At 44.5% G+C, this 17218-nt stretch overlaps 1 protein-coding gene across 4 annotated transcripts in view; it reads right to left on the reverse strand.

Annotated features, from left to right (window-relative positions):
* Positions 1-17218, reverse strand: part of OSBPL6 (oxysterol binding protein like 6) — a 284303-nt gene that overhangs the window by 216799 nt on the left and 50286 nt on the right. For all 4 annotated transcript variants that reach the window (XM_040441312.1, XM_040441315.1, XM_040441310.1 and 1 more), the window contains one exon: positions 14629-14765. The gene's annotated coding sequence lies outside the window, so the exon portion shown is untranslated. The remainder of the gene's footprint in view (positions 1-14628; positions 14766-17218) is intronic.

Genomic DNA, 17218 nt, shown 5'->3' on the forward strand with positions numbered 1-17218 from the left:
TAAAAGAGGCTAATGCTTCACGTATTGCACCCGGATGGAAAACTCACTCATGTGAAAGAGACCTTATACTCGTTGCCTGTATTTACGCTGCCAATAAGGCCTCTTTCACCCGTCTGGGTGCGTCCGGACTGAATCCTGACCCATTTATTTCTATGGGTCTGTGTACATGGGTCTGTTTTTTCACGCATCATTTCTGCATTCAGGAAATCGCAGCCTGTTCTATAGTCTGTGTTTTCCACGTAGCTCTGGTTCCATAGAAGTGAATGGGGCTTCAGTGAAAAATGCATTGCATCCGGATGCAATGCATTCTCCACTGATGATTGCTAGGAGATTTTGCGTGTTATTCTTCAGGGGTTTTTTCACGCTCTTAAAAAAACGCATCAAAAACGGATTGCACCCCCGCGGAAAAAGCTAAAACACTGAACGCAATTGCAGACAAAACTGAATGAACCTGCGTGCAATCCGTATCTGTATCGCCTGTGTGAAACAGGCCTAAACGCCAGAAAGGACCCAAGCTTTGGAAATTTGAAGTCTGTCTGTGTCTCTATAAATCCTGACTTAACTTCCGACCATTGAGCCAAATCTCCACAATATAGACACATACAGCATATAATTCCCAGTAAGGTAGTACAAAACCACTTTCACAAACTGAGCCAAGCAGAGGCTGAAATTAATGTTACTGATAAACTATAAATCTGAAAAACATACACTAATATACGGCAAATCAGAACACTTGACTCTGCAATACCAGGGCATCGGAGACATTGATCATCATGGCAGCCACTAAAATAATATAACCGCTAAGGCTAGACGAGGAAATGCAATGAGAAAACACTGGATCGTATGTGGGTTCCCATACTGAATTTATTGCTGTCCTATTAAAATAATGAATTCTAGGTGTACTTAAAGCGAACCTTTCACCTCATTTTCACTTTATAAACTAGCCACAGTACCTTATAGATTATATTGAATGTGTTGTTATCCATGTTAGTGCCGCTTTCCTGCGCTTTTTATTCATAAAAAAACCGTCTTATAAAGTTCTGATTTCTGCTCCAACAGTCAGGCAACAAGTCAAGGGGGTAGCCCTTCCCTCTCCTCTGGCCGTACCTCCCCTGCCCTAACGCCGCCTCTATGCTTTGTGATTGACAGCCGGCTCAGTCGCCGGGACGGCGCTTCTGAATCCTGCGCATGCGCCGTCCTCCTCATTCGCCGCGCGATCCCGTCTTTCTGGCGCTCACGATGATTACTGGCTTGCAATCTGCGGCAAGTCTACAGTGATCACGTGGGGCACTTGGAGCCTGAAGATAGTGGAGCGCGCGCACGGGAGGGAGAGCAGACAGGCAGGCATCGCGTACGGCGCATGCGCGATCCTGTTACATGGTCACACTTCTGTCCGCCAGAAAGACGGGATCGCGCGGCGAATGAGGAGGACGGCGCATGTGCAGGATTCAGAAGCGCCGTCCCGGCGACTGAGCCGGCTGTCAATCACAAAGCATAGAGGCGGCGTTAGGGCAGGGGAGGTACGGCCAGAGGAGAGGGAAGGGCTACCCCCTTGACTTGTTGCCTGACTGTTGGAGCAGAAATCAGAACTTTATAAGACGGTTTTTTTATGAATAAAAAGCGCAGGAAAGCGGCACTAACATGGATAACAACACATTCAATATAATCTATAAGGTACTGTGGCTAGTTTAAAAAGTGAAAATGAGGTGAAAGGTTCGCTTTAACCACCTCAGCCCCCAGTGCTTAAACACCCTGAAAGACCAGGCCACTTTTTACACTTCTGACCTACACTACTTTCACCGTTTATTGCTCGGTCATGCAACTTACCACCCAAATGAATTTTACCTCCTTTTCTTCTCACTAATAGAGCTTTCATTTGGTGGTATTTCATTGCTGCTGACATTTTTACTTTTTTTGTTATTAATCGAAATTTAACGATTTTTTTGCAAAAAAATGACATTTTTCACTTTCAGTTGTAAAATTTTGCAAAAAAAACGAGATCCATATAGAAATTTTGCTCTAAATTTATAGTTCTACATGTCTTTGATAAAAAAAAAATGTTTGGGTAAAAAAAAAATGGTTTGGGTAAAAGTTATAGCGTTTACAAACTATGGTACAAAAATGTGAATTTCCGCTTTTTGAAGCAGCTCTGACTTTCTGAGCACCTGTCATGTTTCCTGAGGTTCTGCAATGCCCAGACAGTACAAACACCCCACAAATGACCCCATTTCGGAAAGTACACACCCTAAGGTATTCGCTGATGGGCATAGTGAGTTCATAGAACTTTTTATTTTTTGTCACAAGTTAGCGGAAAATGATGATTTTTTTTTTTTTTTTTTTTTTTCTTACAAAGTCTCATATTCCACTAACCTGTGACAAAAAATAAAAACTTCTATGAACTCACTATGCCCATAACGAAATACCTTGGGGTCTCTTCTTTCCAAAATGGGGTCACTTGTGGGGTAGTTATACTGCCCTGGCATTCTAGGGGCCCAAATGTGTGGTAAGGAGTTTGAAATCAAATTCTGAAAAAAATGACCTGTCAAATCCGAAAGGTGCTCTTTGGAATATGGGCCCCTTTGCCCACCTAGGCTGCAAAAAAGTGTCACACATCTGGTATCTCCGTACTCAGGAGAAGGTGGGGAATGTGTTTTGGGGTGTCATTTTATATATACCCATGCTGGGTGAGAGAAATATCTTGGCAAAAGACAACTTTTCCCATTTTTTTATACAAAGTTGGCATTTCACCAAGATATTTATCTCACCCAGCATGGGTATATATAAAATGACACCCCAAAACACATTCCCCACCTTCTCCTGAGTACGGAGATACCAGATGTGTGACACTTTTTTGCAGCCTAGGTGGGCAAAGGGGCCCATATTCCAAAGAGCACCTTTCGGATTTGACAGGTCATTTTTTTCAGAATTTGATTTCAAACTCCTTACCACACATTTGGGCCCCTAGAATGACAGGGCAGTATAACTACCCCACAAGTGACCCCATTTTGGAAAGAAGACACCCCAAGGTATTCCGTGAGGGGCATGGCGAGTTCCTAGAATTTTTTATTTTTTGTCACAAGTTAGTGGAAAATTATGATTTTTTTTTTTTTTTTTTTTTTCATACAAAGTCTCATATTCCACTAACTTGTGACAAAAAATAAAAACTTCCATGAACTCACTATGCCCATCAGCGAATACCTTGGGGTCTCTTCTTTCCAAAATGGGGTCACTTGTGGGGTAGTTATACTGCCCTGGCATTCTAGGGGCCCAAATGTGTGGTAAGGAGTTTGAAATCAAATTCAGTAAAAAATGACCTATGAAATCCAAAAGGTGCTCTTTGGAATGTGGGCCCCTTTGCCCACCTAGGCTGCAAAAAAGTGTCACACATCTGGTATCCCCGTACTCAGGAGAAGTTGAGGAATGTGTTTTGGGGTGTCTTTTTACATATACCCATGCTGGGTGAGATAAATATCTTGGTCAAATGCCAACTTTGTATAAAAAAATGGGAAAAGTTGTCTTTTGCCAAGATATTTCTCTCACCCAGCATGGGTATATGTAAAATGACACCCCAAAACACATTCCCCACCTTCTCCTGAGTACGGAGATACCAGATGTGTGACACTTTTTTGCAGCCTAGGTGGGCAAAGGGGCCCATATTCCAAAGAGCACCTTTCGGATTTGACAGGTCATTTTTTTCAGAATTTGATTTCAAACTCCTTACCACACATTTGGGCCCCTAGAATGCCAGGGCAGTATAACTACCCCACAAGTGACCCCATTTTGGAAAGAAGACACCCCAAGGTATTCGCTGATGGGCATAGTGAGTTCATGGAAATTTTTATTTTTTGTCACAAGTTAGTGGAATATGAGACTTTGTATGAAAAAAAAATAAAAAAAAAAAATCATCATTTTCCACTAACTTGTGACAAAAAATAAAAAATTCTAGGAACTTGCCATGCCCCTCACGGAATACCTTGGGGTGTCTTCTTTCCAAAATGGGGTCACTTGTGGGGTAGTTATACTGCCCTGGCATTCTAGGGGCCCAAATGTGTGGTAAGGAGTTTGAAATCAAATTCTGAAAAAAATGACCTGTCAAATCCGAAAGGTGCTCTTTGGAATATGGGCCCCTTTGCCCACCTAGGCTGCAAAAAAGTGTCACACATCTGGTATCTCCGTACTCAGGAGAAGGTGGGGAATGTGTTTTGGGGTGTCATTTTACATATACCCATGCTGGGTGAGAGAAATATCTTGGCAAAAGACAACTTTTCCCATTTTTTTATACAAAGTTGGCATTTGACCAAGATATTTATCTCACCCAGCATGGGTATATGTAAAAAGACACCCCAAAACACATTCCTCAACTTCTCCTGAGTACGGGGATACCAGATGTGTGACACTTTTTTGCAGCCTAGGTGGGCAAAGGGGCCCACATTCCAAAGAGCACCTTTTGGATTTCATAGGTCATTTTTTACTGAATTTGATTTCAAACTCCTTACCACACATTTGGGCCCCTAGAATGCCAGGGCAGTATAACTACCCCACAAGTGACCCCATTTTGGAAAGAAGAGACCCCAAGGTATTCGCTGATAGGCATAGTGAGTTCATGGAAATTTTTATTTTTTGTCACAAGTTAGTGGAATATGAGACTTTGTATGAAAAAAAAAAAAAAAAAAATCATCATTTTCCACTAACTTGTGACAAAAAATAAAAAATTCTAGGAACTTGCCATGCCCCTCACGGAATACCTTGGGGTGTCTTCTTTCCAAAATGGGGTCACTTGTGGGGTAGTTATACTGCCCTGGCATTTTCCAGGGGCCCTAATGTCTGGTAAGTAGGTAAATGACCTGTGAAATCCGAAAGGTGCTCTTTGGAATGTGGACCCCTTTGCCCACCTAGGCTGCAAAAAAGTGTCACACATCTGGTATCTCCGTACTCAGGAGAAGGTGGGGAATGTGTTTTGGGGTGTCTTTTTACATATACCCATGCTGGGTGAGAGAAATATCTTGGCAAAAGACAACTTTTCCCATTTTTTTTATACAAAGTTGGCATTTGACCAAGATATTTATCTCACCCAGCATGGGTATATGTAAAATGACACCCCAAAACATATTCCCCAACTTCTGCTGAATACGGAGATACCACATGTGTGACACTTTTTTGCAGCCTAGGTGGGCAAAGGTGCCCAAATTCCTTTTAGGAGGGCATTTTTAGACATTTGGATACCAGACTTCTTCTCACGCTTTGGGGCCCCTAAAATTCCAGGGCAGTATAAATACCCCACATGTGACCCCATTTTGGAAAGAAGACACCCCAAGGTATTCAATGAGGGGCATGGCGAGTTCATTGAAAAAAAAAAAATTTGGCACAAGTTAGCGGAAATTGATTTTTTTGATTTTGTTCTCACAAAGTCTCCCTTTCCGCTAACTTGGGACAAAAATTTCAATCTTTCATGGACTCAATATGCCCCTCAGCGAATACCTTGGGGTGTCTTCTTTCCAAAATGGTGTTATTTGTGGGGTGTTTGTACTGCCCTGGCATTTGAGGGTCTCCGCAATCATTACATGTATGCCCAGCATTAGGAGTTTCTGCTATTCTCCTTATATTGAGCATACGGGTAATGAGATTTTTTTTTTCCGTTCAGCCTCTGGGCTGAAAGAAAAAAATGAACGGCACAGATTTCTTCATTCGCATCGATCAATGTGGATGAAAAAATCTCTGCCAAAAAAAGAAAAAGGAGGGGAAAGGCGTCTGCCAGGACATAGGAGCTCCGCCCAACATCCATACCCACTTCAGCTCGTATGCCCTGGCAAACCAGATTTCTCCATTCACATCAATCGATGTGGATGAATAAATCATTGCCGGGATTTTTTTTTTTATATATACAAAGTGTTTGCCAAAGTATATGAACACCGCCACCTCCTCAGCTCATATGCCTCGGCAAACGTATCTTTTACTGCAGAGGAGAAATCTCGTCTTGCAGCGCCGCATACACCGACTTGCGTGTAATCTGACAGCAGCGCAATGCTTCTGTCCGAATGCACATCAGTGCTGCAGCTAGTCGATCGGTTGGTCCACCTGAAAGGTAAAAAAAACAAAACAAAAAAGAAAAAACCAGGCCGCAAAGCAATAACTTTATTAACTGTTGAACAGAACATAGAAACTTTTTTTAAACTTTTTTAACTGAACATTTAACTTTTTTACTTACCGGTATTTTTTTTTTTGTTTAGTTTTTTTTACCTTTTATAGAACAAACCTCTCCTTCCCCATGGGACAATGTGCAAAGCGCAAATCGCCCAAAGATGTGGCGAAGTACATTATGCACTTTATCCCAGGTGAAAGGAGAGGTTTGCAGCAGCTGTGAGTGAATGGGCCCTAATAGCCCTGTGTGCCTGTCCTGGTGAGATGTGATCCCTATGCTAAGTGTACCTGTGTGTGGTACTTCCGGAAACACTCTCCATAGCATAGGGCAGGGTGGTCAGCACAGTCAGGACAGAAATAGCGGGTGTCACGCCTTATTCCACTCCTGCTACAGACACGACATCTTTTTCGGGGTGACGGTTGGGTTGAGGTACCAGGAACGACACTGGGGAAATGTCGCTCGTGTAGACGGCTAACTACACTGGTGGATGGGGCCACGGAACCTCCTGGGTAAAGGAGGTTCTCGATGATCTCTTCCTGGAATTTGAGGAAGGATCCTGTTCTCCCAGCCTTACTGTAGAGAACAAAACTATTGTAGAGCGCCAATTGAATTAAATATACAGACACCTTCTTATACCAGCGTCTGGTTCTGCGGGAAACTAAATACGGAGACAACATCTGGTCATTGAAGTCCACCCCTCCCATGAGCGCATTATAGTCGTGGACACAGAGGGGCTTTTCAATGACACGGGTTGCTCGCTCAATTTGGATTGTCGTGTCTGCGTGAATGGAGGAGAGCATGTAAACGTCACGCTTGTCTCTCCATTTCACCGCGAGCAGTTCTTCGTTACACAAGGCAGCCCTCTGCCCCCTTGCAAGACGGGTGGTTACAAGCCGTTGGGGGAAGCCCACGCGACTAGTTCGCATGGTGCCACAGGCGCAAATCCGTTCTAGAAACAAATGCCTAAAGAGGGCCACACTTGTGTAGAAATTGTCCACATAAAGATGGTACCCCTTGCCGAATAAGGGTGACACCAAGTCCCAGACTGTCTTCCCACTGCTCCCCAGGTAGTCAGGGCAACCGACCGGCTCCAGGGTCTGATCTTTTCCCTCATAGATCCGAAATTTGTGGGTATAGCCTGTGGCCCTTTCACAGAGCTTATACAATTTGACCCCATACCGGGCACGCTTGCTTGGGATGTATTGTTTGAAGCCAAGGCGCCCGGTAAAATGTATTAGGGACTCGTCTACGCAGATGTTTTGCTCAGGGGTATACAAATCTGCAAATTTCAGGTTGAAATGGTCTATGAGGGGCCGAATTTTGTGGAGCCGGTCAAAAGCAGGGTGGCCTCTGGGACGGGAGGTGGTATTGTCGCTAAAATGCAGAAAACGTAGGATGGTCTCAAATCGTGTCCTGGACATAGCAGCAGAGAACATGGGCATGTGATGAATTGGGTGCGTTGACCAATATGACCGCAATTCATGCTTTTTTGTCAGGCCCATGTTGAGGAGAAGGCCCAAAAAAATTTTAAGCTCGGAAACTTGGACTGGTTTCCACCGGAAAGGCTGGGCATAATAGCTTCCCGGGTTAGCGGTTATAAATTGTGTGGCATACTGGTTGGTCTCTGCCACGACTAAGTCCAAGAGCTCCGCAGTCAAGAACAGCTAAAAAAATCCCAGGGCCGAACCGATTTGAGCCGTCTCAACCCGAACTCCAGACTGGGCGGTGAAAGGGGGAACTACTGGTGCGGCTGAAGTTGGTGACTGCCAATCAGGATTTGCCAGCACCTCAGGGACTCTAGGGGCTCTACGGGCCCGTCTTTGCGGTGGCTGCGACGGGGTAACTATTGCACGTGCCACCGTACCAGCTTCAACTGCCCTTCTGGTGCTCGCTACTTCACCAGGTTGTACGGCAGTGCTGGTACTAGGTCCAGGAAGGGCTGCGCTGCTGGTGTATGCCTCACCACGTGATCCGGCAGCGACAGCCCCACTCTGCTGCTCTTGAAGCGGATCCTGCGTAACCTGTGGTCTAGCGACATGGGGCCGGGTACGCCTGGTGCTGCCAGGGACCTCCACCTCCTCGTCCGAACTTTGGGTCAGAGAGCCACTGCTTTCCACAGGTTCATATTCTGACCCGCTAGATTCGTCAGATGAGGGTTCCCACTCCTCATCCGACTGGGTCAGAATCCTGTAGGCCTCTTCAGAAGAATACCCCCTGTTTGACATTTTGGACTACTAAATTTAGGGGTATTCCCTGAGACTACCCAAGAAAAAAAGCAAACCTGTCTTACAAAGGGGAGGCTAGCGAAGTACCGGAGGCTGCTGCGGTTGATAAAAAATATCAAAACTGATTTTTTTATCGCCGCAGTGCGTGTAAAATGAATGTGCAGTGATCAAAAAATAATAATTTTTTGTCACTGCGGTGGGGCGGGCGTGGGTGAACGCACGTGTGGGCGACCGATCAGGCCTGATCGGGCAAACACTGCGTTTTGGGTGGAGGGCGAGCTAAGGTGACACTAATACTATTATAGATCTGACCGTGATCAGTTTTGATCACTTACAGATACTATAAAAGTACAAATGCTGATTAGCGATACGCTAAACAGCGAATAAAAGTGACTGCGGTGCGGTGGGGTGGGCGCTAACTGACGCTAACTACCTAACCAAGGGGCCTAAACTATCCCTAAAACCTAACAGCCAATACCAGTGAAAAAAAAAAAGTGACAGTTTACACTGATCACTTTTTTTCCTTTCACTAGTGATTGACAGGGGCGATCAAAGGGGTGATCAAAGGGTTAATTGGGGTGCAGGTGGGTGATCTGGGGCTAAGGTGTAGTGTTTGGTGTACTCACAGTTCAGTCTGCTCCTGTGCTGGATCCAACCGACGAAAAGGACCAGCACAGGAGCAGACAAGCCATATAACAGATCATATTTACTAATATGATCTGTTATATGACTTTGGATTGGATTTTTTGAAAATCGCCAGCCTGCCAGCCAATGATCGTTGCTGGCAGGCTGGTGACGAACTTGTTCTTTGAATTTTGCCGGCCCGCGATGCGCATGCGCGGGCCGGCTTGGAGCGAAATCTCGCGTCTCGCGAGATGACGCGTATATGCGTGACTCTGCGCAGCGCTGCCACCTCCGGAACGCAATCCTGCGTTAGGCGGTCCGGAGGTGGTTAAACGGCATCTGTCAGCAGTTTTGTACCTATGACACTGGCTGACCTGTTTGTTACATGTGCACTTGGCAGCTGAAGACATCTGTGTTGGTCCCATGTTCATATGTGCCCGCATTGCTGAAAAATAATGATGTTTTAATATATGCAAATGAGCCTCTAGGAGCAACAGGGGCGTGGCCATTACACCTCCCTGCAACTGCCACGCCCTCTGCGCTGTGATTGATAGAGCCAGGCAGTGATGACGTTTTCGCTGCCTGGTCCAAACACCGGAAGATGCGGTGTGGAACAGAGACACAGATTGGAAGCCCAGAGTGCTTCCGTGAGTTTTCGTGCATTTTTTTGCGGACCGTCAGTGTGAATGGGTTCACGTCTGTAGACCGCGCACAGATTGCGGTCGGCGCCTGTGCATTGCAGACCGCGATTTGCGGTCCGCAGCATGGGCACAGCCGGCACACGGACGTGTGAATGAGGCCTAAAGGTGTGGTTTAAAAGCAAACACTTAGGTAACATCTACTTTGTTGTCTATAGGGGGCAGCACTATAGTAGTTACTGGTGAAGTACTGAAGATATTCTATTTATTTAATGCTAATACATTTTCAGGGCTAGAAATGTGCTCAAAAGAATTGTCAGATCACTTCCCTTATTTATCTTGGAGGGTGAGAATTGCATTACTTAGCAGTGGGTAACAATGAGCGAAGGAAATTAACTCCAGGTAATAAGCATGCTTGGTCCAAATTACTTAAAGGGGTTGTCCCAAGAATAATATTCTACAGTTTTCAAACCAGCACCTGGATCTGCATACTTTTGTTATTGCATGTAACTAAAAATTAGCATAGCCACTGAGTTAGGCCTCTTTCACACGACCGTATGGCTTTTTCAGTGTTTTGCGGACCGTTTTTCACGGATCCGTTGTTCCGTTTTTTGTTTCCGTTGTTTTCCCGTTTCTGTTCCGTTTTTCTGTATGGCATATACAGTATACAGTAATTACATAGAAAAAATTGGGCTGGGCATAACATTTTCAATAGATGGGTCCGCAAAAATGGAACGGATACGGAAGACATACGGATGCATTTCCGTATGTGTTCCGTTTTTTTTTGCGGACCCATTGACTTAAATGGAGCCACGGAACGTCATTTGCGGGCAATTATAGGACATGTTCTATCTCTCTACGGAACGGAAAAATGGAAAAACAGAAATACGGAAATGGAATGCATACGGAGTACTTTTTTATTTTTTTATTTTGCGGAACCATTGAAATGAATGGAATGCAAAAAACGGCCCGTAGACGGAAAAAAAAAGAGGCCGTGTGAAAGAGGCCTTATTAAAAAAAATCGATCTGTATGGCGCCACCTGCTGTTTGTTTTTTCTTATTTCTTTGTCCGACTGCTCAGTTTCATCCTTCAACTGCCTCCTGAGCTGTGATAGGGAGAGCGGAGACACGCCCCCAGAGCTGCAGCAGAAAAGACACTCCCCTTGAGCTGCCAGCTTTAAATCTAGCAGAGCAATGAATGGGGAGATCTCTGGTTCCGTGTGAGGTACAGGGCTGGTTGTCATGGACTATATGATGTCTGATTTTCATTTCTTACATTAATCATGGGATAACCCCTTTAAAAAATATACCAAGATAACAAATGAAGCAACTCTGCAAACGGTTTTGATTAAAAATATCCTACTGTTTTGTGTCTAAAGCTCCAATGCAGACCTGTCGCCATGGTTACAGACTACAAACAACTCCTGTGTAGTCTGATCCAGCCGTCATGAGTTACTCCCTTCAGTCTGTCCCCTACTTATGACTACCACATATTTGAAAGGTTATCAGCAAGTTGAGAACAGATAGAAAGGAGTGTGACTGCAGGATCAGATTACACAGGGGGTGTTTGTACTCTGTAACCATAGAGACACATAGGTTAACATAAGATTTTTAATTTTTATAAACTGCAACTCATCTACAATCAAAGAGGGTCATTTATCAAACTAGTGTAAAGTAGAACTGGCTTAGTTGCCCATAGCAACCAATCAGATTCCTCCTTTCATTTTTCAAATGAGCTGTCCAAAATGAAAAGTAGAATCTGATTAGTTGCTATGGGCAACTAAGCCAGTTCTACTTTACACCAGTTTGATAAATGACCCCCCAAAGTTTTTTTCTTTTGGTCACGCTCAACTTTCCTACAAATTCCTGCTACTGTTTTGTGTCACAGCTTCTATGAAGACCTATGCATCTCTATGGTTACAGACTACAAACAACCCCTGTGTAGTCTGATCCTGCAGTCACACTCCTAACTTTTCAAATATGTGGTAGTCATAAGTAGGGGACAGATTATAGGGAGTAACTCATGGCTGCATGATCAGACTACACAGGAGTTGTTGGTAGTCTGTAACCATGGCAACATATATGTCTGCATTGGAGCTCTAGACACAAAACAGTAGGAGATTTCTAATCAAGACAAAAAATGATAATGTAGGGATGTCTTGAAATTTCTCCACTTTCTTAAAATCATCAGATGAAATAAAAATACGCTATTGAAAAAGATTCAGAAGAACATCCGCAGTAAATGACTTACTGTACAAGCAAATCTGCAAAACAAACAAATAACACAACCCATAGGCTGCACAATGTTCTTGGTCACATCACTTAAAGGGGTTGTCCCACAAAAAATATTCTACACTTTTTCAAAACAGCACCTGGATCTGAATACTTTTGTAGTTACATGTTATTAAATATGTATTAAAGCCACTGAGTTATTCAATAAAATCTATCTGTATAGCGCCACCTGCTGTTTACGCTTTTTCTAATTCCTCTGTCCTGCTCACTGAGATGGAAGCACATGCTCAGTTTTATCCTTCAACTGCCACCAGCTGCAGCAGAAAGGACACGCCTCCTAAGCTGCTAAATCTAGCAGAACAATAGCAGCAATGAATGGGGAGATCTCTGGATCCATGTGAGGTACTGGGCTGGTTCTAAGTTTGTTAGAAAGAGACGGTCGTGCACTATATGATATCATATTTTCATTTTTACATCATAGGATAACCCCTTTAAAAGAAATCAGGGGTTACTGATCACTCAATATCAGAAACCTTATAGGCAATGGAAAGAATGTTCCTTTAAGACCACTTAAAATGTTGGGCAGCAATACAGAATTCCCCGGCTCCCACTCATTTATGACGTAGAGACACAAACGCGTTTCAAGGCAGGTCTTCACTACAGAGCAGGTCATGAGCGCACTCCAGACATTGCTAATGCATTCAGACAATGTGACTTCCATTCCTCCTACGTTTTGAACAGCGCTAAGTACTCATTATGTAAAAAAAAAAAAAAAGTAGGCATTGCGGAAAAAAAATCTACTGTCAATGAGAAATGGCTGAACTGTTTGACATTAGGTTCTAGTCATTCTGCTCACTGCTATCATGGTGACCAATGATGTAAGGTGTATTATGCTCAAATGTCTAAAGATTTACTTGAAGTCCTTGACCCATTGCAGTACAAAGATAAATGAAAGCAACCTTCCGGTTCAAGAAAAAAAAAATATCCTATTCACTGGGGAACAAATAGCAGACTTTACATGGTGACCTCGTTTTCATATTTTTAGCCGCAGATCCGCCAATTCCGGGGCTCCTTTTCTGTCATCCAAGATGGCCGCCATTCATCTCAAACTTTGGTGGCTCAAGACACTTTCTGCTACCATCTGATTGGCCAGCACTTGCTCACGTGAACAGAGATGGCCAATCCAAGAGCAGGGCTGGGCAAGTAGGAAGTATCTCAGACTACCAAATGCACAGTGTGTATCAGATAGTCCGAGAAGAGATGGGGCCATCTGGATGGCAGAAGAAAAGCCTGAGAATGAGCAGATCTGCAACTGAAAAGATGAAAAGAATGGCACCAGGTAAGTGCTCTGTTCGTTCCCCAGTTTATGTGAGTTTTTTTTTCTAGAACTTGAGTGTCACTTTAAGATCTTTAACTTAATCTAATCTAAAGAATAGATTAAAGGGGTATTCCAAGTTTTTCTTTTATTTCATGCCCCCCTCCTCCCCCCTTTAAAAGTTGCCTACCGGGCCAGCACTGAGCTCCCAGTTCGAATGATATGCTGCTGGGGCTTCCTGGATTATGTGCCGTACTAGTGCACGTGATGCTAGCCTGGTTACAGCCCACAATGAACGTGTAGGTCATCAGTGATGATAAGTTCACGGCCTGCTTCGTGTGCTTCATAACCACAGCGCATGCGGGAGAAAGAATCTCTCGCTAGCACTGTCAGAGCATAGAATACTATCTTACCCCCTAGCCAGGCCGGCTGCGCCTGCGCAGTCAGGCAGCCTTGAATGCTGATAGCAGACGTCATGCAGATCAGGCCTGGTTAGGGGCCAGCAAAACTCTGCGCTGCTCCCATTGAAGTCAATGGGCGTAGCACTGTCATGAGCTCCCTCCACCACAAGGTTGATGGTGCTGTATATTCCCGTCTCTGTCTTTCAGCGACCAAGCTACACATGAACAGTTGATCAGTGGGAGTCCTGCCAATCAGCGGTGGCCTATCCTGAGGATAGACCATTACTTAGTAAAGGCGGGGCCACCCCTTTAATCCAGTTACCGGATTCAACAATAATACTTTGTGAATACTGTCATTTTCGCCCCAAAGTGGGGGCGAAAATACCCATAACGGAAGCGCTCCTTTGTACTGGAGGACCGAGAAGCTCTGTACTCACCGCTTCCTGGTCCTCGACCTCTCACTGTGCTGTGACTGCGCACAGCATGAGGACGTCGGCGCTCTGTGACCTCACGCTGTGCGCATCGAGTCACAGCACAATGCACGGCAGGAAGAAGAGGAGAGCAAGATCTTAGGAGTGGTGGCGTCCGGTGCAGGAGAGGTAAGTTGATTTTATTTTTTATTTTTTTATTTGCTCTGAGGCATGGTGGTCTCATCTGAGGTATGGGGGTCTCATATGAGGTCTGAGTGGGGGTGTCTTATTTATATTGGGGCTCTTATCTGAGGTCTGGTCGGGGGTCATTGACATTGGGGTCTGAGCTGAGGTCTTACTGGTGTCTTATTAATATTGGGGGTCCTGATCTAAGGTCTGATTGGGGGTCATTAACATAGGGGTCTAAGCTGAGGTCTGATTGAGGGTCTTATTAACATTGGGGGTCTGATTGGGGCTCTAGGCTGAAATCTGATTAACATTGGGGTTCTGATTGGTGGTCTGATCTGAGGTCTAATGAAAAATATTTATTTCTTATTCTCCTATAAAACCTAGGAGCATCTAATGTGCAGGTGCATCTTACAGGACGAAAAATACAGTATAATCCATATGAATGAACATCTCACCTTCAACCAGTGTGCGTAACTATGGCCGTTAAAGTGTTAAGCCCATTTCTTTGCCTCTCCGCAGGTAGATGGAGAAAACAGGAAGTCCGTTATCTAATTCCACATGCAATAGGTGATGGAGCGCTTCAATCGGAAATCTGAAAGTCGAAATAAATCAAGATATTAAATGCTAATGCTTTATCAACTGCAAATAGCCTTTCTAAGCACAAAGGAATTCTGCCGCCGTTACAGACATCACTGCATAATTGTTCTAAGTGAAAATAATGCGCAGCAGAACATGAACCTGGAAAAGACGTGTAGTACATCAGATACAAAGAAAGATAATACTCCAATTCCAATTCGGAAATAAATGAGCATGAAACAGTTTTGATGCAATTTGCGGTCCCCAATGCACGGGCATCATCCGTGCGGCTGCCGCAGACGGATACAGACCCATTTAACATGAATGGGTCCGTAATCCGTCTGCCCCCTCGCCAAAAAATAGGGGGGAGAGAAACCCCACGGAAGCACTCCGTAGTGCTTCCGTGTGGTTCCGTGCCTCCGTTCCGCACCACTCCTTCTGGATTGCAGACCCACTGAAGTGAATGGGTCCGCATCCGTGATATGGTATGCACACCGTGTAGAAATATAGCTCATGCTGTTGCATGGAAACCATCAACAAGCTGCTGTACATGGATATGTTACTATTATTTTTCCATATTTAGTAATAATGTTGTCCATTTGTGAATGGGCTATTAATGGGATGATTAGCTGCCCCCATAAAAAAGAGAAGCCATATCTGCCCTTTATACTTTCTCTCCTCTTATGACCCACTCCTGATTTTGGCTTTCAAAACTACATGCAGAAATCTGACCGTGTGGACGTACGTACCCTAAGACTAGGGCTACACGGCAACACTGGTCACGGCCAGTAGCGGTGATCCCATAGACATGAATCGGATAGCCGCCGAAGTCACAAGAAACCCAACACGGCTGCATTTCTTGTGACTGGCTCAGCGATTCCATTTATTTCTACGGGATCACCGCTACTCTCCGATCCTGGCCGCGACCAGTGTCACTATGTAGCTCCAGCCTAAAGGTCCCAAGTTCCTCCTCATGCGGGGAATGGTTGTCGACACTGCATGTTTCATGCTCCATAAAAAAAAAACTCTGGATAAATCAGGAACCAGGTGGCCAATATACCTAGATATTTGCTAGGAGACAATACACTCCACCCTTACGTTCTAAAGGCAAGTTACTTCATGGCTAACGGCAATCCTAAATTTCATAAAGACATGACACAAAGCGTTCAAAGCCTTAACATCTGCTTCCATGGCTCCCAGCAAAAAAAAAGAATATTAATGCAACAGAAAGGTAGCAAACAAAATGAAGGGGAGAACTGTATGTAACAATATCATCACAACAACCACAGCAACACTAAAAGTACTGGAAGTGCTCTCCATTAGGGTTCTTTTACGAGGGGCAATTTCAGCCCCCAACAAGTGCCAGTCACTGATATACTGATATATAAGTCCATTGTTATACAGCCCGATGCAGACTAAGGTCTCTTGCACACGAACGTTGTGTGCCATTCAGTTGAATGGGTCCACAATAATGGAGATGCGTAACGGAAGCATGGATCGGAACCCAACGGAAGCACTATGTTAAAAAAAAAACTGCGGTGTGTACGGATCAAGGACCCATTCTAGTTGAAAGTAAGGCAGCATCCTCAATGGGGAAATAAATGACTGTTACTACAATTATTCATCTCCCATTCAGTTTGCATATTGTCGGCAACACATACTTGTGCTGCAGGAAAGTCGCCCTTTTGTCGGGTGGACAGACAAGTGTTTACACTGGGCAATGATGGGGAATAAGCATTTTTTTTTTTCATTTATCAGACTGTGTAAAGGGGCCCTCAGGCTCTGTACACTCATTTGCTTTGGAGCCACCATCACAAATTTCATCAGATTTCAGGCTACTCTTCCTGTCAAAAAAAACAAAAACACTTGACACCAAATTAACTGCAAGCAGGGGCGTAGCTATAGGGGGTGCAGAGGTAGCAGTCGCTACCGGGCCCAGGAGCCTGAGGGGGCCCAACGACCCTTGTGCCGCATATGAAGACACCAGTAATATAGAAAGTGCATGTTGTTCAAGTTAGACCTCTTACTGGAGGGAAGGGGTTAGGTCAAGAATTTGGCATGGGGCGGGGGTACCGTTTCAATTTCTGCCTCAGGCAGCACAAAGGCAATGTGCTTCCCTGCCCTAGGCCATAAATCACTGAGGGAAGGAGGGCCCAAGCTGAACTCTTGCATCAGGGCCCATGAGCCTTTAGCTACGCCCCTGACTACAAGTATCGATTTGTTTACGTTTGTTTTTGTGTTTTTTTTTACAAAAAGTTACGTTTTGCTGTAAAGTTGCACAAAGGCCTCCGTGAGTGTTAAATTATAATTTCGCAATGCGTCACTGTCTACTTTCAGAAAATATATGGCCTTTCTCCCAAGCCCTGCTATTATTAAAATTGACAGGTATCATTAAAGTCCCCCAAATGTTCCCATTATTTGCTAGACAAGCATTAACAAGAGCAGTCTTCAGAACTGTGGAATAGTCTA

This window comes from Bufo bufo, chromosome 7 (genome assembly GCF_905171765.1).
Source record: "Bufo bufo chromosome 7, aBufBuf1.1, whole genome shotgun sequence".
Taxonomy (NCBI): Eukaryota; Metazoa; Chordata; class Amphibia; order Anura; family Bufonidae; genus Bufo; species Bufo bufo.